This window comes from Myotis lucifugus, unplaced genomic scaffold (assembly GCF_000147115.1).
Source record: "Myotis lucifugus unplaced genomic scaffold, Myoluc2.0 scaffold_616, whole genome shotgun sequence".
NCBI lineage: Eukaryota > Metazoa > Chordata > Mammalia > Chiroptera > Vespertilionidae > Myotis > Myotis lucifugus.
Window position 1 is genome coordinate 44,621 of NW_005871664.1, and position 24,392 is coordinate 69,012.

Below are 24,392 nucleotides of genomic sequence, written 5' to 3' on the forward strand. Positions count from 1 at the left end.
GCCAACATCTTCAACAAGAGCAAGTGTCAGAACGGCTTCAAGCCCCGCGAGTCGCATCTGCTCAACGACGAGGACCTGACGCAGGTGAGCGGGGCCCGGGGGCGAGGCGGGCCTGGCGCCGGCGGCCCCCGCGCTCGGGGCCGGAGAGCCTCCCGGGAGCAGGCGCCTCGCCGCTCCGACGCCCGGGAGACGGCCCCGCATGGAAAGGAGGCGGGCGCGGGTGGGGGTGCATCTGAAGGCTCCTGGGAAAGCAAAGAGCCGGAAAAATGTGCATGAGTCCTGGCGTGCGAGTGTGAGTGTGTGTGTGTGTGTGTGTGTGTGTGTGAGAAGAAAGAGAGAGAGAGAGAGAGAGTGAGAGCCCGGGACGTGCACCGAGGGCCCGGGACAAAGGGAAAATCCTCAAGTATGCCGAAAAATAACATCCTCTCCGCTCCCAGCGCTGCCGGGTGATTCATGCTTTTTGGGTGACTCAAAAACGCCTGGTTTTCCTTAGTTCGGACACAGCGCCGAGGATTTGTTGCTGCTTCACAGTTCGCCCCCCCTCCCCCTCTTCGTGGGACCCGACTTGGACTTGTCCCCCCGGGTGGCCGCCGGGGTGGGGGCTGGGGGGCTGTGGCCTCTTCCTCTTGTCCTTGTGCTGTCGGGGCTGGAGTCCGGGGAGGAGGGTCTTCCCTTGGACTAAGCGGGGGGCCTGGTGTTGGTGGTGGGGCGGGGGCTCCTCGCCCGCCCGCCCGCCGGCCCTGGGCAAGGAGTGAGGCCGCCGCGGGTCCGGGGAAAGTCGGGTCCCTGCTCCCTCCTGTACCTGTCAGATGGGGCTCCGGGATGGTCCCGGGGCGCCCACACCTGCCTCTTTGAAAAGGCAGGTCCCGGGGCCCCAGCCCTGGAGTGACAGGAGGAGGGGTTTGGATGGGAACAGCCCCACTGGTCTTTGGGGACCTGGCACTGGCTGCCCCCCAGCTCGGGGAACACAGGAAGGCTTTGGGGCCTTCAGATTTGTTGGATTTCCAGCCTGGTCTGCATCCCCTTGGGGTGTCTGTGCCCCCTGCCCCACCCCAGAGCTTTCCGTCCTGCCCTGAGAGACATGCCATGCTGGGAGACCGGCTGGCCCTCTGCGTTTTCAGAAGAACCTGAGGAGGAAGGCGCTGCGGCCAAGTGCTCGCAGGGTCCGACTTCCTCTCGGGCTGAGGACAGTCGGGAGTTGGGTCAGGGCAGGAGTCATGGCCTGGGACGCAGTGCCGTCCTCTGGGCAGGTGCCCAACAGCCAGAAAAGACTCCTTTCATGTGAACCAGAAGCCAACCAGACCCTGAAGCTGCGGAGTTGGAAGATGGTTGGGACGGAGGGCAGGCAGGTCAGCCCGGTGGAGCTGGGTCTGGCCAGGTTCTGGCTGTGGGTTGGGCTTGTGCCGGGATTCCCTTTCTCCACTGGGTGCCTTTTTCTGGGAAGCAGAGTATGAGGTAATGAGGGTCCTGGCCGGGAGTCCGGAGACCTTGCTTCTCGTCTTGGCGGTCACTTTCAGTTGTATGACCTTGAGCAAGTCCCTTTGCCTCTGTACAGTTCATTTCCTTTAAAACATATTTTTATTGATTTCAGAGAGGAAGGGAGAGGGGGAGAGAGATAGAAGCATCAGTGATGATAGAGAATCATTGATTGGCTGCCTCTTGCGCCCCCCCCCCCCCCCCACTGGGGAAGGGGCATGTGCCCTGACCGGGGAATTGAACCCTGAACTCCTGGGTCATGGGTGGACGTTCAACCAAGGAGCCACACCGGCAGGGCTAGTTCATTTCCTTTTATATTTCTGGGAGTAGAGATTCCGGACTTACCTCACTCACCAGGCTATTGTGAAAAGGAAGGACTGATGTTTTATTAGATTTTTTTTCTTACAATTTAAAAAGACAAACAAAAAACACCTTTGGAATAGTAAACGAGGGGTTGGCGGAGTTCTGAGAGTTTCCTTGTTATTCCAGGCAGTCGTCAGAGGGCTTGCTTTCTGATTCTTAGGCTTAGATTAACTAGAATGAAATATGTATATTTGAGTTGAATCTGTTAAAAATTTTAAAAAATCTGTTGATAATTTGATTCAGAGGAGTGGGGTTACACATTCTAAGTACTTTTCCTCTTTCACTGTGTTCACAGTTGAATTGTTGATTTTAAAACAGGCCTGAATGGTAGTTTCTGAACTAATGAGTGGGGCTATTTGTGCTGCGAGAGATTAGGTCAGCCTTCCACCTCCTGGGATCTTTCAGGAAGAAACTGCTCTTGAAAAGAGGAGGGGGACCCAGGGCTGCTGCCAAGAGCCTTCGCCGCCCTCTCTGCATCCGGCCCCTCCCTTACCACCCCAGCTTCTTACTCTCATCCTCCTGGCTTCTTCAGAAATCCTCAGCCATTGGTTCCCATCAGTCTCCCCCAAGTCCTTGCTTCCTGCTCCCTTTTCTGCCCTGAGCTTATTTTAGACCATCAAGGCTGGAAGACAGATCAGCGATAATTGAGGCCACCCCCCTGTAAGAGGTGAGGACACTGGAGTCAGTGAGACTGGCTTTTGCCCTGGGATGTCCTCGTCCGGGGCAGGCATTTCTCCCAGCCCTCTGATTTGACTTATTCCCACAGCTGTGACTTTTGTTTGTTTTCCCCCAGAGAGGTACAGAAACCTCTTTCAGGGACTGCATGGTAGCCTCAGACCTGGAAGAGCCTTAAGATCAGCTAACCTGCTTTTAACCAGGAGGAGACCAACCCCAGAGAAGGGAGCAGCTTGCCCGGTTCGGGGCCACCGTGAGGAGTCTTCATCCACTGTTCTTGCCCTACTCGTATAAAGGGTCTCCAGTGGCCTCCCATACACTTGTGGTGAGGAGGATTGCGCCAAGGCAAGGGTGATGATGTTACAGAAGGTTCCTTGGAGCAGGCTTCGGGTATCCCACTAGGGACCTTGAGATTGCTCGCTCGAGCAGACGAGTTCCGTAGTCTTTCCTCACTACTGGAATTCAGAGTGATCCAGGGAAAGGAATAAGCAACAATCCTCTGTTACCTGTCAGGGCATCCTCCAGTCCCAGCCCCTGTCCACAGGGTAGCATCTGTCCTTCAGTTCTTCTCCGATGCATTTCCTGCGTAGATATGGACTCAAGTTCATAGTTAAAACCTTTTTTAACCTAAACTGTATGTACGTATGTGCAACATATTTTTTTCTGGTTAGTAACATGTCTTACAACTCTCTTCATGGTATTAAATACAAATATACAAAAGTCATTGTGTATAGTGTACCACCAGATATGTATTATAGTTTTACTGTATTGATGGATAGCAAGGCTACTTCTGGGTTTTACTGTTATAAACGGAATGCTTCCACGAACAGCTTTCTAAATGTTTTTGGGTACATGTGTGCCTGCATGAATGCAAGTATTTTTCTGGGGCAAATACTTAAAAAAGATGACAGGATTGACATCAAGCGCATTACATTTTTTATAGGTAGCACCAAATTGCCTTTCTAAAATGGCTGTGTCATACCATTGCCAGGATTGGATATTATCAGATGATTTAATTCTTTAATATTTTCCCTAATTGCCAGTGATGTTAAGCCTGTCTTTATAATATTTATTAAATAAATTTTATTTCTTTAGTGCGTGCCAGTTCCTGTTGTTTGCCGTGTTTTTGTTTTTGTTTTTTTAAATTGGGTTAGTTCTCCACCCCCATTGATTTGTAGGAGTTTTCTGTATATACTCGAGGTCAGGGGGTCCACAAACCTTTTCTATATAAGGCCAGATAGTAAATATTTTAGCCTTGTAGGTCATACAGTTTTTGTAGCAACTATGCAACTTTGCTATTATAGTGCAAAAACTGCATTGTAAAGCTGCTGTAGACAGTACATAAACTAATGGGAAATGACTGTTTCCAATAAAACTTTATTTACAAAGCCAGTCAGTTTTCAGGTTTTGGTGACTCCTGTTCTAGGTATTAATCTGACACCTGTCATATAGCACAGGTATTTTCTCTCAGGGTGTCACTTGTCTTTTAATTTTTATGTATGGTCATTTCTCTATATCATATGGTAGTTTTAAATATGAATGCAGTTAAATTTCCATATTTTCCTTTATAATTTGCAGTCCTTTTAATAAATAGTGACTTTTTATTTATTTTGTTGACCCTCACCCAAGGATATTTTTCCATTGATATTTTTAGAGAGTGAAAGAAAGGAGACACACACACACACACACACACACACACACACCCCATCATTGTGAGAGAGACACATTGATTGGTTGCCTCCTGCACACATCCTGACCGGGGTGGTGGATGGAACCTGCAACCCAGATACATGTCCTTGACCAGGTATTGAACCCAAGACCTTTTGGTGTGTGGGCTGATGCTCTAACCACAGGAGCAACACCGGTCAGGGCTGTAGTTTGTAGTTTTAATCTTAGCATACAAAGGTCTTCTTTCCAAAGTTATAAAAGCATTTCTAAATGCTTTTATGCATATGTTCATGATAGCACTATTCACAGTAGCCAAAACATAGCAACAACCCAAGTGTCCATGGATGGATAAATGGATAAGCAAATTGTGGTTTATCCATATATTGGAATATTATCCTATATAATAAAAGGCCAGGACCATAAGCGTCACGACTGAATGACCGCTCGACCAGTCTCCATGAGGTGCATTGACCACCTCTCGGTCCCCCACTCCCCCCAGGGCTCCGATTGCAGCATGGCGAACAGGGAACCACGGCAAACGGCGGGGGGCGGGGGGGGGCGGAGGGTGGCGGCGGGGCAGGACTGGGGACTGTTGAGCAGGGCGGGCGGTGGGTGGCGGGCAGCAGCAAGCATTGAGGGGCGGCTGCAGAGAAGGTTGTGGAGCGTTGCGGGGGTGGGGAGCTTCATGGAGCGTTGCAGGGTGTCAGAGGTGAGCGTTGTGGAGCTTTGCAGGGCGGGGAGCGTAGTGGGGGTGTCGCCGGGCGTCCCGGAGTGTCGGACATGGCCCTGATCACAGGCGAGGCCTAGGGACCCTGCTTGCGCATGATTTCCTGCGCTGGGCCTCTAGTTCAGTTATAAAAAGGAATGAAGTACTGAGACATGTTACAGCATGATTGAACCTCAAAAACATGATGTAAAGTGAAAGAGTCAGACACAGGGTCACAGACTGTATGATTTGTTTATAGGAAATATCCAGAATAGGTAAATCCATAGAAACAAAGCATATTAGTGGTTGTCAAGGTTCTGGGGGAGGGTGGAATGAGGAGTGCCTTCTGATGGGATCAGGTTTCTATTTTGGGGTGATGAACTGTTCTAAACCAGATAGAGATGCTGTTGCATAGCATGTGAATGTACTAAATGCCACTGAATTGATCACTTTAAAACGGTCCATTTTATGTGAATTTTACCTCAATAAAAATATGCACAAAAATTGCAAGTGCATGTGCACACACAGGTACATACTTTCCAAACCTGCCCTCTGCTTTTTGTGTCATTTGGAGTGACTATCTGATTATTTCTAGAGTCTAGATCAGGGATTGACCTTTAAAAAAAAAAAAAAGTCAGATAGTAAATACTATTGCAGGCTTTGTAGGCTAACTGGCTACATGGAGGAGTTTATGTAGGTACTCATAGAACCATTTAGAACGTAAAAGCCATTCTTGGTTTCGGGCTTTAAGAAATCCAGTGGGTTAGATTTGGCCTACCAGGCTTAGCTTGCCAAACCCCTGGGTTAGACCCACCACAGCTGTAATTTAAAATTTTCTAGTTGCCACATTCAAGAAGTAAAAAGAAATAGGTGAAGTTAATCTTGATTGACCTAACATATCCAAAATATTCTCCTTTCAACATGTAAAGAAGTTATGTGCAGTTATAACCTTTATGGCACCTTTCAGTTCAGACTAGCCACTTGCCAAGGGCTCCAGAGCCACGAGTGGCTGGTGCTGCAGTGTAAGACCAGGCGCTGGAACTGCAGCAGCCCTGCCCGCAGCTGGGCCCTTGGGGCCCGGGGGGAAGAAGAGGGGGGAAGGCTGTGCTTGTAGGTTTCTGTCCTCCCTGAGGGCCCTGTGCAGAGCAGTTTCTCTCGGGACTCTGTGCCCCTCGCCTCCTTAGTGTCTTTTTTGGCCAACTTTCAGGGGTTCTTGCTTTGAATATTACATCTTCTTTGATGAGACTTTTTAGTGTGGTTGAGAGCGTTGGGCCTCTGATCCTCACTCCCTATCCAGGGGCAAAAGGGAGGAGGGTGCTGGCCGAGGCCACGTTGGCCTGTCCCTGGAGAGAGCCTGCGAGCAGGGGGCAGGCTGGTGTGCCCCTCCAGGCTCCTCGCTGGATGTGCTGGCTGCGCTCTGACACAGCCCTTTGTCTGTGCTGAGTGTTTGCAGCTGTGTCCAGCTGCCTCTCCCGTTCTAGCTGCTGCCTGACCTTTGTCTCTGGATTCTTTTTCCCTTGCTGCACAGAAGGACTACAATGGAAGACCTATGTTCTATTCTTGGCACAAACTGCAGGGTGACCCAGGAAGGTCACTTATGTTCTTGGCGCCTCGGTTTCCCACTCACAAAGTGGGTGCCCATATTCGCTGTGCAGGGAGTGGTGTACTAATGGAATGAAGGGAGGATGCTGGCCAGGACTGTGGAGGTGGCTGGACCCCCTTGGTGGTAAGTAATATTCCAGGAAGTGTCCTGAGGACCACTGCTGTGGGGGTAGCCTTTGTTAGGCTGTCCCTGATTACTAGGACCCTGATATTGTTTAGCTGAAATAAAGAACTTGCACTTGGAATATTTACTAGTATCGTTAAATTGTTCTCAAGCTGCTATTTAGCCTTAAAAGAGGGGGGAGAGCATTGAAAGCAGGGAAAAGAGACACAGGGAAGTAACTTCTACTGTGACGTCCTAATACTGTGGGAGGGAGGTGGGTGGACAGGGAGAGGTGTAAGAGCACTGAGTGCTAATTTGGAAGCATTCAACCTGAGAAAATAGGCTTTTCATTCATCCTTGAAAACTCACTCTCCAAGCCTCACTTTCCCCTTTGAAATGACACAGTTGCACCAGGTCAGTGGTTTTGAAACTTTCATTACATCTTGGATCCTTTTACTCAAAGTAATCACATATGGAAATGCCATATATGAGACATAAAAAGTGACAATTCTGGAATACATTAGGTAGAAGCCTAGAGCTTGGCTTCTTGTCCACCTCCGCTCCTCATCTCTGGAGCCTCCTGTCACTTCCCTAGATTGTGTGGTTCCTCCACTTTTAGCGGTTGAGGGTCCTACGAAATCATCCAGGATGGTTTCACAGCTGCCCTGGGATGGAACCCTGGATGCCCATCCCCACTGCTCCCATCACAGTACCACTTCCTTTGGAGGTGAGAGCCAGTGGTTGATTCGCTGGCATTTGGGCTCTGTAGACTGGGACTGGAGTCTTCCAGACCTCTCACTGTGTTTTTTTTCTAGTCAGGCTCATTGTAGTTCACATGAAACCACAGCTTTTTGCCTGGAGCTTATAACCCTCTGCTTCCTCTCCTCCAGCTCAGTTTGGTGTTTGCATGTTGTGCTGGACGCGGGGCAACTTGCAATGAGAGTGAGCAGATGGGCCCTCCTGAGTCCACTCGCTGAATCAAGTGTTACAGACCATGACCTCATCCTGCCCTTGGCAGCTGGGAGGAGAGCAGGGCTGGTGGCAGCATGACCACAAGGGAGGTTGGGTGGCCAGATCAAGGCCACCAAACTGCCTAGCCATGGGCTGTGATATAGAACTCAGTTCCATGAGGCTTCCACACCAGTGTTCGTGTGGCCTGGAGTCTGTCTTCCTGCTCACTTTGCTTGTAAACTTGTGCTGTTTCTGTAGCAGGCTGGGGTATTGCAAAATAAATCAAAGCTAATGGACTTCTAATTCCTAGCCAGGGGAGAGCAAGGACCCGCTAGGGGCTGGGTAATCTCCCTCCATTAAGCAAAAGTGAGGTATTGCCCCCAGTTAGCAGATGGAGCCACCGAGGCTCAGAAAGATTCAGCGACCTGCCTAGGTCACAGGAAGGCCAGTGTGGGTTTTTCCAAAGTTCTGTTTGGCCTTCCCGTCTGATAACCTTTGCTATAAAAAACAGGGCCTTACCCTGACTTGGATTTCTTAGTCGCTGGGGTGTGTGGGGTATATGTGGGGAGTCGGCAGTTCAGGACATTGTGCAGGTCCTCCTGCAGGTTCTGAAATCTCCTTAGCCCCGGGGTATCCCACGTTCCCCAGGCAGGCTGCTGGCCTGTGGCAGTGACCACACCTTTGGCATAGCCCTGCACAGGAAGTACTGTTTTCCCCTGAAGCAGGAATTCAGAATCAGGAAATAGTTGTGTCCTTGATCTCTGTGGGTCCTAAAGCACAGGGCAGACCAGCAAGGCTCCATGCACACCTTCAAGACTGGTCTCTCACCTGAGTCCTGGTCCGTAGCTAAAGGGGCTGGTGGGCAGTGGCTGCTGGGGGTCTCATTTGAATCAGAGAAAGAGCCAGCATCTCCAGGCTTCTGGGTGCCACACCTAGAGCCTTTCCACTCAGGTTGGTGAGCGACCTGGATGTAGGGAGCCTTGGGCTAAGTAGGGTTGGGGTGTTTATTTGTCTTCTGTCTGGGGACCCACTCTGACCTAGAAATGTGACCCAGTTCCACTTTCCATTGAAATGTGCTCAAGGGAATGGAACGATGTGTGTGTGTGTGTGTGTGTGTGTGTGTGTGTGTGTGTGTGTGAGAAGGGGGCAGGGGGGAGGGGCGAGGGCTTTCAGCTCAGATTTGGATTAGCATCCTGGCTCCATTTTAATGTCGATTGAGCATGTTACTCAGAGTTTGTGTCTGTGTCCCTCCTCTGAAAACCGGGGGCTATAATAACACCATGTCTTTGGGTGCCATGAAGGTGGTGGAAGGGGAAAGAAATGGCAAGTGCCAAATTTGTCAATGCTTGGGTATGTGGTGGGAGCTCAGTAAATGGGGTTCATTTCGCCAGCACTACCCCAGAGAGAGGCCCTCCCTCTGTGATTTTGTGGACTGGCTGACCCCACTCTGTTTCTTTGTACCCCCACACCCACATAACAAAGCCCAGGCTGCCTCCTCTCCCACTGAGCTGCTTGGCATCACCCTAGCAACTTCTTCATGTTAGCCCCCAGGGACTGGAAGGGCCATAGTCATTTTGCTTGTTTGGGTTTGATTTTTCAGCAATTAAGTATAGTAGTAAAGATTGAATTGGTTTTAAGAATTTGTAGTGGGCAGGAAATGAAGAGAACAAGTGCCATCAGCTCAAGAGTTCACATTAGAGCATGTGCTGATCCAGGGGACAGCACAGCAGCCCCCCAAGCCCCTGCCAAGCCCAGAGAAGTGCACAGTGCAGGGCCCATGAATGGCAGTGGCTGATCCCAATTTCAGAAGTAACTTTGGTGGGAAGCGTCAGAGTTGCCATCAGCAAAGAGCGGGGATTAAGAGAAGCCACTTACCGACTGGTGTCCCTGGGAGCAGTTGTCTGGGAATCAAAGTCCTCATACCCTGGGGCCTGGGTGCACTGGCTAGAGGAGCGTAGAGAGCAGCCAGGTCCAGTCCCACGTCGCTGGTCAGGTGGGCAGGAGATCTCCACCCCACTGCCCTCCCAGCTTTTAAAAAGGAGTGCAGCCTTTTGCCAAGGGACCCGTCTCTAGGGGCCTAACAAGTAGAACTGGCTCCTTGCGAAAGCCTGTGAACAAGCTCATCTCACAAGCAGACGCCATCTCGGCACAATTCCCATCTAGAAATCCTGTGAGCTCAGGAGTCCTCTTCTTTGGGGAGCTGGGCCAGCAAGTATGGCCACACAGCCTCTGATGGCAGAGGTTTGCCTATACTTAAATCACAGGAGCAGTTGACATGCTCTGGGAATATTTATTGAGACCCTGGTGGCATTCATAGTAAACAGGCCACTATTAACTCACTTATATTCACAGCAGCCTTATGAAGTACTAGAGAGGTGAGAAAACCGAGATGGAAAGAGGTTATTGTAACTTGCCCAAGGTAATACAGTAGGTGGTAGAGCTGGGTGCAGACCCAGACAGTCTAACGCAGGGCCTCCTCCTTCCACTGTTTCCCATGCGACGTAAGTGGGGCCTTCTGGACCCTCGGTCTCTGGCTGTGTGTGGCGCTTGGCCCCTCGTGTCAGGGGTGAAGGGCTGTCCTGCCAGAAGGGTGTGTGTGTCCTGGGAAGGGTGTGGCTGGAGGTTGAGGCTTGGGCTGAACTTATGAAGACTTGTTTCTTTTTTCCTACCTGTTTTTTAATGGAAGCACTGCTTTTTGAGGGATGGGGGTGACTCTTTCATGTAAAGCTCTTACCCCAGAAATTTGTCCCTACACTTTCTCCCTTTGCCACAAATGGTGTCATGTTCCAAAAATCCTATGGCCATGGCTCCTTGTCAAGACCAAACGGAAGAGGGAGCAAAAAAATTTTTTTTTATCCTCGCCCCAGGATATTTTTCCCATTGATTTTTAGAGAGTGGAAGGGCGGGAGGGAAGAAGGGGGAGACAGAATGGGGGAAAGAGAAAGAGAGAGAGGTGAGAGAGACACATTGATTGGTTGCCTCCTGCACATGCCTCTTCTGGGCCAGGGGTTAAACCTGCAACCCAGGTGTGTGCCCTTGACTGGGAATCAAACCTATGACCCTTTGGTCTGTGGGCAGATACTCTAACCACTGAGAATACCAGCCAGGGTGGGGAGAGGCTTTTTAAAATGTTACTTTCCCCCTCTTTCTTTAACTGCTGTAGTCCAGGGAGCCTGGGCTGGACTTGCAGGGTATGTGTGTGGGCAGAGGGGTGAGTGGGCATCTGTGGGAAGTGAGGGAAGAATGAAGAGCAGGCCATCAACTGTGTATCCTTGCCCTCTGTGCCTGGGATCTAGTAAGCTCTGTGCACGCTCATGCGTGCATGTGTTTGGGGCGGGGGGATGTTTAGGTGAAATTCACATGACAAAATTAACCATTTTTTGAAAAGTACAATTCAGTTGTATGTAGTACATCCCTAGTGTTGTGCAAACACCACCACTCTAGTTTAAAATATTTCATCACTCTGAAGGAACACCAGCAACTATTGCATGGTGGTTCTCTACACTTCACTCCCAGTCCTTAGCAACCATCAGTCTGCTTTCTGTCTCTGTGGGTTTACTTATTCTGGAAATTTCATCAAAATGGAATTGTAGAATATGTGATTTTTTTTTTTGGTCTGGCTTCTTGAACAGCATGTTTTCAGAGTTCATACATGTGGTAGCATGAGTCAGTACTTCATTGCTTTTTTTATGACTGAACTAGTGGCCCGGTGCATGAATTTGTGCACATTGAAAGGAAATTAATTAGAAGAAATATTTTAATATCACTATTCGCCCTTTCTCTATAATAGAAGTGTCAACCAAATTCACTATTGACAGTGACAGATCGAAACACATGCATGCGATTGACACCAGTGAGAGCTTTATATGTATCGCACATGTGCGAGTCAACTTAGCCTTTTACAGATATAGAACAAACTTGCTTAATTAGACCTGCTTTCTGATGTAGCCGGGCTGGGCTGGGCTGGGCTGTGGGCCGCATTTTGCGCCTTGGCAGTGTCGGCTGCCAACTTCTCTTTCAGGTAATTGTCAGCAACACAGCAGTAAATACCAACACAAAGCAGATTATTATTGTAGATCACGCAGGGAGAACAAAGGGTAAAATATTTAACTGCAGCAGTGTTTGACTATATTCTGCACAGTAAGAAAACCTGAAATCATTTTCAAGGTCCACCATTTCTTTTTTTTAGTCGGATCAAGTTTCTAAGCTTTCTAAATCTCTGTTTTCCAGCTAATGAAAAGAAAATAGGATTCCCCCAAGTCTCCTATCTACCTACTCCAGGACTTCTTGAGGATCAATGAGATGAGGCACAGGAAAATGCTTCACAGACATTTGGTTAAAGTGTGAAATGTTGGCGCCTGGCTATAAAGCAAGTCCTGTTTCTGGGCTGAAGAAACTGCAAGGAGGCTAGTTGTCCTAGGGAGAGGAAGCCAGGCGTTGCTACGTGATGTCATTACCCGGATGGACACTTAGCATATTAGCCATATATATATATGGTCTGTCGCTAGGGAGAGGAAGCTGGGCGTTGCTATGTGACGTCATTGCTATGTGACGTCATTACCCGGCGCCCACAGACACCATTTCCGGGCTGGGCTGGGCTGTGGGCCACATTTTGCGCCATGGCAGTGTCGGCTGCAATTTGGTGGGCTGTCGCTCCGGGGTGGTGGCGGAGCGTGTGTCCCACTTGGGGGAAGCCGAGTGTTGCTTTGTTGGCGACTGGTCGACGGGCGGAGGGACATTTAGCATATTATATTAGCCTTTTATATAGATATAGATAATATTCTACTATAAGGGTATTTGTTTATCTCTTCACCTGTTGATGGACATTTAGGGTGCTTCCTCCACCTTTTGGCTGGTGTCATTAGGGTGCTATGAACACGTTTTTGCTTAAACACCTATTCTCAGTTGTTCTGGGGAGAGAACTGATTGCTGGGTGCAGTGGTAATTCTGTTAGTGCCGTGTTTTGAATCAGTGCATCAAGCCAGACGTCAGCACTACAGACTGTTGGGTGGGGATGGTGGAGAAGGTGCAGGAAGGAGTGGTGGGATGTGGACGATGATGCCCAAAGCTCAGTGCTCCTTACGTGGAGGAGTCCAGATGGGGATTGGGCCCAGGGCAACTCTCATGGTTGCAGGCTCTGGCTCTGGCTTGAGGTGGTGGCAGCTGTGGCTGTGTGAAGGGGTGGCCAAGCCACTTGGAGCTTTGCTTCCTCCTTTGTCTGACTCGAAGATTAGCTGAGCTGCCAAGAAGGAGCTAAGTTGGGGCTTTAATATTGTTTGGAGGGGGGCCAAGGGCTTGGGACTTGAAGAGCAGACAGTGTAGGGGGTTCCGGGGGCACTGCAGGGTGGTGCGGGGCATGGGCAGCTGCTAGAGGGCGGCCACAGTGTCTGATATTGGGCCTCCGAAGGAGAAAGGAAAAGGCCTTATCTGGCCTGTTCACCACTCTGTTACTGGTTTTCAAACTTTATTTCTGAAGATGTAGAATGTGGAGCCTCTAGAAACAGTGTGGAGCTCACACATGTGCAGGCTGGAAGGAGGAAAGGCACACCTGAGACCAGCCCACCCAGCCCCTGCCGACCCCACTCTCTGTAGTGGCCTTTGAGGCACAGCCTCTGGGAGTCTTCACTGTTTGAAAAACCATGATTTACTCTAACCCTTGCATTAATATTTTTTAATAGAATGAAATCTTTGGTGCATACAAAAGAGCATTAAGTAGCATGTCTGTACAATATATATACAGTATTCCTGCAGAACACCCAAGGTATTTGGTGTTTCAGCCTTAGTGTCTGGGATCCAGGGGAGGGGACCCACAAGCAGGTGTCACCTCCTCGCCGTGGCAGAGGTTTGCCCTTGACAGGAAGATGTCCCTGCTTGGCTGTGTGGAGGAATCTGTTCATTTCTAGATGGACTAACACAGCTGCAGGGGCAAGTCTGGTGTGAGATGTGGCCTTTTAAGGTTGTGCTGTTGAGGAGGAAGGACTGAGTCGAGACAGGAGACGAATTGAAGGCTCATTTGTGTTTGGTCTGACAGAGAGCCAGAGAAGTGTAATCAGATGGGGCAACACTGCTAATAAAACCGCGAGAGCAGGGGTGTTGTGGGGGGAGGACAGGCCAATTATGATCTGAGGAGTGTTGCTGTGGGAGTGGGGCAGTCGGCTAGGTTAGTGGGTCTCAAACTTTTTGTTCTCAGGACTCCATTATGCTCTTGATTATTGAGGCCCTCAAAAGGCTTTTGTTTATGTGGGTTACATCCATGGTATTTACTGTATTAGAAATTAAAACTGAGAAATTAAAAAATATTTCTTAATTCCTTTAAAAATAAACCTGCTAGCCCTGGATGGTGTGCTCAGTGGTTACAGCATCGGCCCATGCACTAAAGGGTCACAGGTTTGGTTCCCCTGGGTCAAGGATAGGCATGTACCTGGGTTGCAGGTCGGGATGGGTATGTGGGTGTGGAAGGCAGCCAGTGGATGTATCTGTCTCACATCGATGTTTCTTTCACTCCTCTGTCTCTCTCCCCCTGCTCCTCCTCTTTCCACTCTCTCTGAAAAAAAGCAATGGGAAAAATATCCTCAGGTAAGGATTAACAAAAAAAATAAATTAATTAAATCTGTTTCATGTTCACATACATAACAGTTGTATTCTGAAAAGAAACTTTTCCAAAACAAATTTTTGAAATTTTTGCTGAGAAGAGTCATATTATTTTACCTTTTTTGAAAATCTCTAATATCTGTCATAATGAAAGATAGCTGGATTCTCAGATAATCCGCATTCAGTCTGTTGCATTACCAAGTCCTGTAGTGTCTGGAAACCCTACTATACATAAGCGAAAGAATGAGAGTGAAAAAGGCAAATGATGACTTAGTGTTTTTGTAAAAATAGATTTGGCTCACGGACTCCCAACAGGGTCTCTGGGACTTGGGCCATTTGCATGAAGGCCCCAAATGCCTTGATAGGAGCAGCAGTGAGCACTCCTGTCATTATGGAGAGGATGCAGGTGCAGATCTGGGCTGACCTGAGGCAGCCCTCGCAGTAAGGTGTCAGGGTAACAAGGGCCACCGTAGGTGTAGGCGAGGGCCTGCTTTCTCTGCAGCCTGTGCTTCAGGGGCTGGCTCACCCTCACTTCCTGTGCCAAGGGCTGTCTGAGGAAGAATGAAGTGCTAGGAAGGTGGTAGGGGCTCCATGTGAAAACAGAGGGGTAGCTCTTATTCTTCTGACTCTTAGAGGAGTCAGGAAAGGAAGTTGCTTTGCTTGTATGCTTCACTCTTGCTCTGTAGCTTTCTGAAGGGAGGAGTCAGAGATGATTAGGATGTTTTAGGATGGAGACTGGAGCGCTACATGGCCTGCTGGGTTGCCCATGTGGGGCACAAGAGGCAGCTGAGGATTAACAGGCGAGGTCAGGCCGTTCTCCTCCTAGTGCTGCCACTGATTTACTTTGTGGCCAAATGGCAAGGTGACCCTGGTGTTTTTGTCTGTTCACTGAATGGTGCTTGATAATTTCCAAGTCCCGGCCCATCCCAATTCCTGACTGGGAGCTTGGTGTTTGGGTGAGAGGCATGGAGGTGGAGTACCCCTCACCCTGGAGATACGGATTGGGACAAGGGTGAAGGTCAGGGTGGAGAGGGAGATTGGGATTCCTCAGTCTGGGAGTGATGGCTGAGTCCTGCTCCTTCTAACATGTAGATCGGGCGGGGATTCAGGGGGATCTTGGAGAGGTCTCAAGTGACACATTGGGATTTTTCAAAATTTTTTTTTGGGGGGGAAGCTTGGATCAATCCTCAGAATCTGCTTCAGGAAAATTGCCTCTTCTCTTTGGAATTAAAATGCTCCTCAAGTCCTGGTCCTTGGATTTGATGACTGGATAGGAATTTTTATGTGTCTAATGTCAACTTTTGTTAAAGAAAACATGTATCCTATCCCTGCTTCCTTCCCTGCTCCCACCTCTCCAGCCCTTCCATGTCTTTGCTGGTGGGGAAGTCTTTGTGGAAAGGCCTGAGTAGGTTTCCTCTGACAGGTTTTCAGCTTGAGCCCGGTCTGTATGGCCTGAGCTGCCCCCAGGCTGCCTATAAAGACTCTCTCAGAGCCCTCTCCCATCCCACACCCCCCTTCAACCCTTTTCCTTATTTGCCTTTTGAGGAGCTAATTGTCCAAACTTCAGATTGATAGTGGTGTTTACTTCTTTGGTCTCTTATAGGAGGTTTACAAACAGTCACCAAACATGTACAAGGATGTTAATGGCCACCGAAAGGTATAAACAGCCCCCATGTCCAGCAAGTGGAGAATGGATAAACAAAACGGTGGCACATCTGTGCAATGGGATATTATTTGGCCATAAAAAGGAATGAAATATTGACACATCTACAACATGGTGAACCTTGAAAACATTACGCTGAGTGAAATAGGCCAGTTGCAGAAGATCACATAGTCTCTGATCCCATTTATAGTAACTGTCCGCAAGAGTCAACTCTAGAGACAGAAAGTAGAGTAGTAGTGCCAGGGGCTGGGTTGGGTAGGGAACAGAGGGCTTGGGAAGTGACAAAATGTTCTAAAATTGATTGTTGTGGTGAATGCACCACAAACTATTGAATTGTACACTTCAAATGGGTGTGTTGTATGTGAATTATAGCTCCAAAAATTATATCCTCAAACAGTTATTACCTCCTACAAACTTTGGTTTATGCTTATAATCCACATTTTGCCAAACTGTTACATCCATACCTCATTTTATTGCACTTTGCTTTATTGTGCTTCCCAGATACTGCATGTTTGTTTGTTTTTCATTTACAAATTAAAGTTTGTGGCAAGTGTGCATCAAGCAAGTCTATCAGTGCCATTTTTCAGTAGCGTTTGCTAATTTCATGTCTGTCATATTTTGGTAATTCATGCAATATTTCAAACCATTATTATATTGATCTGTGACCAGTGATGTTACTATTGTAATTGCTTTGAGGTACCACGAGCCATGCCCATATAAGGTGGTAAATTTGCCGGAACCGGTTTGGCTCAGTGGATAGAGCGTCGGCCTGCGGACTGAAAGGTCCCAGATTCGATTCCGGTCGAGGGCATGTACCTGGGTTGCGGGCACATCCCCAGTAGGAGATGTGCAGGAGGCAGCTGATCGATATCTCTCTCTCATCGATGTTTCTGACTCTCTATCTCTCTCCCTTCCTCTCTGTAAAAAATCAATAAAATATATTTAAAAAAAAATAAGGTGGTAAATTTAATCAGTATTGTGTGTGTTCTGACTGCTCTACCAACCCACTGTTCGCCCATTCTCTTCCTCTCCAGGGCCCCCCCTCGGCCTAGGAGTGATGGTTCAGTTCTGCTTCCTCTAAACTTGTGGATAGAAAGGGGGTTCAAGGGAATATTAGAGAGGTCTCCAGTGACACATTGGGGTTTTTAATTTTATTTTTTTAGTAAGCAACACACAGTGATATTGAAATTAGGTCAATTAATACCCTACAATGCACCCTACGTGTTCAAATGAAAGGAAGAGTCGCCCGACTCTCACTTTAAAGCAAAAGCTAGAAATGATTAAGCTTAGTGAGGAAGGCGTTGAAAGCCAAGGTAGGCTGAAAGCTAGGCCTCTTGCACCAAACATTTAGCCAAGCTGTGAATGCAAAGGAAAAGTTCTTGAAGGGAATTAAAGGAGCTACTCCAGTGAACACATGAATGATAAGAGAGTGAAATAGCCTTACTGCTGATAGGGAGACAGTTTTACTGGTCTGGATAGAAGATCAAACCAGCCACAACATTCCCTTCAGCCAAAGCCTAATCCAGAGCAAGGCCCTGCTCTCTTCAATTCTGTGGCGGCTGAGAGTGGTGAGGAGGCTGCAGAAGGAAAATTGGAAGTAGCAGAGGTTGAGTCATGAGGTTTAAGGAAAGAAGGCATCTCCATGTCATAGAAGGGCACGGTGAAGCAGCAAGTGCAGATGCAGAAGATGCGGCAAGTTATTCAGAAGATCTAGCTCAGATGATTAATAAGCAACATAGTCCATTGCAGACAAAGGAGCCCCTTTTGAGAAAAGATGCCATCTACGACTTTCATAACCAGAGAGGAGAAGTCAGTGCCTGGCTTCAGAGGACAGGCTGACTCTCTTGTTAGGGGCTAATGCAGCTGGTGACTTGAAGTCCAAGCCAGTGCTCCCTTTCCGTTCCAAAATCCTGGGGCTCTTAAGAAGGATGCTAATCTACTCTGCCTGTAAATGGAACAACACAGCACATCTGTTTACAACATGGTTTACTCGTCTTTTAAGTGCACTGTTGAGACCCACTCTCAGAAAAAAAGACTCCTTTCAAAATAGTACTGCTCACTGACAATGCACCTGGTCACCCAAGAGCCCTGATGAGATGTACAATGAGATACTAGTAGTGTTGCTGCCATGACTGCTCACACAACACTCAGCCCATGGGTCAAGGAGTAATTTCCACTTCCAAGCCTTTTTCATTAAGAATTACATTTTATAACGCTATGGGTGCCATAGACAGTGATTCCTCTGATGGATCCAGGCAAAGTGAATTGAAAACCTTTGGAAAGGATCCACCATTCTAGATGCCATAAGAACATTTCATGATGCACGGGAAGAGGTGAAACTAGCAACATTAGCAGGAGTTAGAAGGAGGTGATTCAGCCATCTTACCTTTCGGCAGCCATCACCCTGATTAGGCAGCAGCCACCAACTTGAGGCAACACCCTTTACCAGCAAAAAAGATTATGACTCACCAAAGGCTCAGATGATGGTTAGCATTATTTAGCAATAAAGTATTTTTAAATTAAGGTATGTGCCATATTTTCTTCTTGTACACTTAATAGAGTACAGTATAGTGTAAACATAACTTTTATATGTGCTGGGAAACCAGAATATTCGTGGGACTCACTCTACTGCAGTGGTCTAGAACCAAACCCGCAGTATCTACGAGAGAGCTTGTGTTTGACATCCTTATGTCCCATCCTGGCCTTTCCTGTTTGACATTTGGTACCCATGTGGAGCTCATGGCACAGGCACTACCACCATTCTACTCTCTGGCATGGTTATCTTCGGTCCCCAGGAGCATGCTATAGGGCATGGTTTTGGAGTCACCCTCTCACACACACTTACCTGTGTATTTGTGTACACATGCACACAGCTTGGAATTCAGGCGTGGTCAGATGTGTGGCAGCACTGTGGAACATGTTCTGTGCCAAAACCAACAGGCCATCAGATAACATTACTTAGAGCTCTGGTCATTTTTTCGCTAAATATTTATTGTCTTTGCCTCCACCCTATGCGGCTTTTGCTTTGGCAGAGGGGGTGGGACTGTCAACAGATTGAGTTGAGATTTGGGGCTTCTGTGGTAGCTCTGGAGGAGTAGGCCCTGAAGATACCAGGCCTCCTGGAGCTCTTGGCATGTCTTTGAACCCCAGAGCCTATAACATGCTGCCAGGTGGGGTGGCACTGTGTGTAAAGCTCTGCCACTGCCTCTGGAGGGAATTTTGAACTTCTGCACAGACCAGCCAACCTTACACTGGCTCAGCTGTGTTGCTTTTCCCTGGCCCATGTCCTCATCTTTATTTCTGAAGTTGGTCCTTTGCTCATTCCTCACGATGTCTCTCTCAGACCTCGCCTCTCTGTTCCACTGCATGGAGTCCCTTTCCCTTGCTCCACTTTTTTGCCTTTGTCTCACGTGGGTTCTCAGTGACTTTGACATCTTTACATGGCCAGCCTTTGCCAGCAAAGGTTGGTAAACTGCGTTTCTTCAGAGTTCCCGGGCTGACATAATCACTAGGGTTCCTGTTTATTCCCCAAAGTGTCCCAGTTTGGATGATAAATTACAGGATGACCTCCTTAGGCTCTGCTTTCCTGGGTGGGGTGGAGGTGGGAGCCCTTGCTCACACGGCTCGCACACATAGGAAAGACTCCTCCTGGAGAAGAGCCCGCAGTCTGTCAGCTCCTTAACGACCATGTGCCCAAGCCATCGGAGTGGGAGCTCTGTGGAAGGGGGTGCAGGGTTGGTTCATTCTGTAGTGATGAATTCCAACAGGGGCCACACACAGGCCGTAGTCTCAGCTGCAAGGATGTCTGGGGGAGTCTGAGTGATGTGCTAGTCAAGACTAGACTACCCAGGAGAATACCCCACTTGGGAATGTACTTCCTGCTGGGGTGCCTCCAGCCTTCTCCTTCAGGAGTGGCTCACGGACCCGGAGAGGCCAGATATGGGGCCGGTGGCCTTGGCTCATACCCTAGCTCTGTGGCCTTAGACAGGTCACTTAACCTTTCTGTGAGTCTTCATTTCCTCGTATGTACAAATGGATGTAGTAATGGTACTTACCTCAGAGGTTTGTTGCGAAAATGAAGAGTAAGTGATGTGATATACCTAGAGCCTCCTAAGCCCTGGGGAGCAGGACGCATGTTCTAAGAGGAAACCAATGGGCATTTTAAACAGACTCCCCAGCGTACTTACTTAGGTCCTGAACGCACATGCCGGATCCTGCCTGCCAGCTGGTGAGCAGCAGCCTTTCTTACTCTGGAAGCTGGGCTTCTCGCCCTGGTCACGTGGCCCTGGGTCCTGATCATGTTGAGTCACTTGCAGAGGCTGCAGCACAATGATGAGTATGTTCGTTTTGGCCAATTGTTCTCTGCTGCCTTTTGGAGGCAGATGGCCGGCTCTGGAAGCTTGTGCTAGCAGATGGTGCTTGCACTGAGGAATATAGTTTGGGCTCAGAGCAGAATGGCCAGCAGGGCTTGAGAACCACGAGGAGGAGTCTTAGAGAGGATTGGTCCAGCACGGTTTGGTTCACACGGCCTGTGGGGACAAGTTTGTATGTGGCCTTTCAGAGGATCCAGCGATGGAAAGTGTTGCTTTTGTCAATGCTGATTGGCCCTGGCCAGTTTGTTCTAAAAGAGAAGTCCCATTTTCATGGGGCTCGTGGCCCTACTAAGCACGGTTAAGGCATGTGCTGACCCTTGATGTGGGGCAGGCAGGTGGGCACAAAGCTGTGCTGGAAAACTTCCCTCCTCAGTGTACTTGGGTTTAAGCGTCTGGTTCTCCTGCCGTCCATCTGGGTGGCCACAGGACACAGTGAGGTCTTGGCAGGGGTGCAACCTGAGACTGAACTTTGGCATGTGCTCACATCTCATTTTATTGACTTAATATTTAAATGTCCCAGAAATGACAGGTGACCTTGAAATCTCCTGTGATTTACAGACTTACAAAGATGGCCGATGGCTGCTCTCCCAGCATTGTTTCTCCTTTTGGAATTGAATGTAGGAAATATTAAACAGCCTGCTTGCTACGAGTGTGGAAGTGTTTCCACAGAATCTCTTGGGAAAAAGAAAAGGGCAAGGAACTAACCTCAAAACCTTAGAAGGCATATTCGCTGCGATTTACACACACCCTGCCCCTAGGTCTCTCAGTGACCCTTCTACCAAAGGGCTGTTTGCTCGTTCGCTCTTCCTTAATGCTCCAGTGCAGCTCCCCAGCCCCCACCTTTGGCTCAGAGAAATATTTGCCCCTGGAATTTCCCTAGAGCTAGGATACTGTTGCCTACAGGTATGGATCCTTCTTCAGGACTGTGTGGGACTTTTCCTTTTTAAGAAATTTCATGAGGATAGTAGCTGTGCTTGGAATTCAGGCTTAGTGTGGGGTTTGCATGCTCTGCCTCTACCCTCAGAGTCGGGAGCCCTGGGGTCCCTCTGGATTGGTTTCTGCAGTCCTGCCCATCACACTGTTCTGGGACGGACCCGTACTCATCAACTTCATGGTGAGGCTCACTTCCTTGAACACTGCCCTGCCCTGAGTTTGGTTTGAGCACCAGCTGTATGTATACATGGCCCCATGTAGGCACTGGGATGTATGTCTCTGATTCTGAGGCATAATTACTCATGTGTGTTTGCTTCTGATGTAGTTTAAACATATGGAAAGGATATTTGTATTTTTCTGTGTTGTAGATGATGAAACAAATTAACAGGGATAATGTCTTGCACTGGGCCATACAACGACTAAGTCATAGACCAGCACTTGAACTTAGGCCTCCTGGTTTCCAGGCCAGGTCTTTAACTGCTCAGAGCTGTTAGGTCATGTCATTGGTGGAGAGTGGAGTAGAGAGTGCTATAATAGTGTTACTTTACAAAAATCAGTAAAAATAAACAAAAACCCCAAGACTTGTTTATGATCCTAGCAGTTAACACAATAGCCATTGTCTTGTTGATCCCAGTCTTTCTCCATTTGTATGCATTTTTTAAACAGAGCCCATGTTTTTACATTCTACTCTGGTGCTTGTTCACATGTCTGGTCTTCCCTGGACCAGAGCCTCTCAGGGTGAGACTGTGTGCACTTCCTGTGTTTGTCTCTGAAACCCTGGGTGATTCCAGAGTCAGAGTCGCTCCTGGGAAATTCTGCGGAACACCTCCAGAAGGTGCCCGCACCCAGGAGAGAGAAGCCACCCAGCTCTGCAGGAAGCACTGGCCTGATGGGATCCTGTGGGTCATACTCTGGAGAGTTTCTTGAATTCCTTAGTTATTTATAATTAATGGCTGTGTAATGTTTTGGTGAGTTGATAAATTAGCATTCATTTAGGCACTTCCTTGTGGGACATTGACTGGAATTTTTTGCTTCTCTCTCTGTTATTTCTTTAGACTGTTTCTGGCTGCAAGGTTATGGGGCAGGAACATGGAAACGTCGTTGTTCTTGCCACATTGCTGCTCTCTGGGAATGCCAGCTTTCCGCAGTGCTGATTCTCTGTCTTTGCCAGTGTGGCGCGCATGGTGGTGTGGCTAGGGATTGGATTCGGAGGAGGGAGAAGTGGAGTTGGAGTCCAGCTTGTCTGCTTGCTCTTCAGCATGCTGGTTGTCCCTCGGTGCTGACCAGTATTTCCTAGGGACTGGGAGCTCCATCTGTGGAAGTCGAGGTGTGGTCCAGGCTCACCCAGATCTTGGCTGGGAAGGCCTTGCCAGCAGTTCGGTTCTCAGTTCTGTGGTAGTGACTGATAAATGTGGCCATTGAGTCATTCATGTGTTTTTTCCTTTAGTTCCTGGAGCCCTGCTTGGTACTGGGCACTTCACTAGCTGGAGGTGAGATTCCTGTCCACGGTGAGCTGAGGTGGTATGAGACAGAAGGGACATGGATGGCCTGGGGTTGGAGGAGAGGTGTGGGGGAGTGAGGAGGGAGCTGCAGCAGGATAGGATGAAGAGCCCACCACACGGAACACGGCTTCAGATCTCAGAGGCCTGAGACATTTTCGTTCCTGTGGGAGATGTAAGCGTGACAGAGCAGTTCCTGGGGGGGCGGGGGGAGGGGTAAGAGTGTCCTGGATTAATGGTGGCAGCAGCCACAGTAAGTCTCAGTAACAGTTGGCTTTGGGTCATTTACTGTTTTTGAAGGGGCGTGAGATTTTGAGGATCCTCTGTAGGGGACAGTGAATCACCCCATTTCATGTAGTAGAAGGTATTTGTGGAGGTGAGCCTTAGATGGTGAGGGGCACCAGATGGTAGAGGGACTTCAGGGTGATGGGATGTTACCAGGGGGAAGAGAGGGGTGGGACCCTTTTTGCATTGATAGTTTGGGGTCTCTCCTCTTAGTACCATATTGTCTGATGTGTCTGACTGCCTGTCTCAACACCACATGCTCTCTCAGGGCAGATGAGCCCAAGGGGACAGAAAAGTGAGGTTAACCACCTGTTAGAAATCCATCGCTGACTCCCCCTTCCTGCTCCTTGAGCCGCAGACAGGCCACATGGACTTGAGAGCCAAGCCTATCATGTTCTAGACGCCTAGGAGCTGGTTGTGGTTGGGTGGCTGGGTCCAGAGCCTGTATGTTCCTGGGAAGCATGAGTGTGGCAGCTTGACAGTGCTGTGAGCAGCTCCCTGCCTGCGCCTGCCCATTTGGCCTGAGTTGAGACAGTTGGGGCTTTTCTTGATGCAACCCAGGTATGCCTGAGGAAGGTGGCGAGGAGGCGAGTACCTGGCTGTGGTCAGGCAGGCAGGCCCGAGAGAGTATGTGCGTGTGCTTGCATGTGGCCTCCAGAAGCGTAGGAAAGGCTAGGGAGCTCATGCAGTGCTGCTGAGGGTCGTGCCAGGAAGCCCTGCCTGGGAAGACCCCGTGGACCTCAATGGGCTGCTGAGGCCTTTGTGGCTGGAGGCCTGGCTCTCAGGCTGTGCTAGGTCTCCCTTCCAGTATTATCCCTGTGTGTGGGTGAAGGGAATATCGGGAAGTAGCAAGTATGGTTTTATTTTTTTAAATGTTTTCTTTTGAGGTAATTGTAGCTTCCCATGCAGTTGTCAGAAATACTACATAGGGATCTCATGTGTCCTTCCCCGATTCCCCCCAGTCTTACACAATTACAGGACAATGTCACAACCAGGATAGTGACACCATGCAGGGCCCTTCGTCACCCAGGAACCCTCACAGCCACCCCTCCTGCCCTCTGACCACGACTGCCTCCTGGACCCTGGTCGCCACAAATCTGTTCTCCGTTTCTATAAATGCCACATTTCGAGAAAGTTACATGTAAATGGAATCATACAACATGTAACCTTTGGGGATTGACTTTGTTCACTCATCCTAATTCCCGGGGATTCATCCAGGTGCAGGTATCAATAGTTTGTTCCTCTTTATTGCTCACTAGTATCCCATGGTGTCATGTACCACAGTTTGTTGAACTGTTTATGTGCACCCGTTGAAGGACATCTGCATTGCTTCCAGTTTTTGGCTATTAAGATAAAGTTGCTATAATTATTTGTGTGCAGTTTTTGTGTGAATGTAAGCTTTCATTCTTTCTGGAATAAATATCCAGGAGTACAGTTGTTAGGTTGTATGATAGTTGTGTGTTTAATTTTTTAAAAATTAAACCAACCTTTTTCAGACTGGTTG

General features: G+C 48.7%; 1 protein-coding gene across 1 annotated transcript in view; it reads left to right on the forward strand.

Annotated features, from left to right (window-relative positions):
- Positions 1–6: 6 nt before the first annotated feature.
- The window catches only part of MPRIP (myosin phosphatase Rho interacting protein), a 192,493-nt gene continuing 168,107 nt past the window's right edge, over positions 7–24,392 (forward strand). Inside the window, exon 1 of the mRNA XM_023746019.1 lies at positions 7–84. The gene's annotated coding sequence lies outside the window, so the exon portion shown is untranslated. The remainder of the gene's footprint in view (positions 85–24,392) is intronic.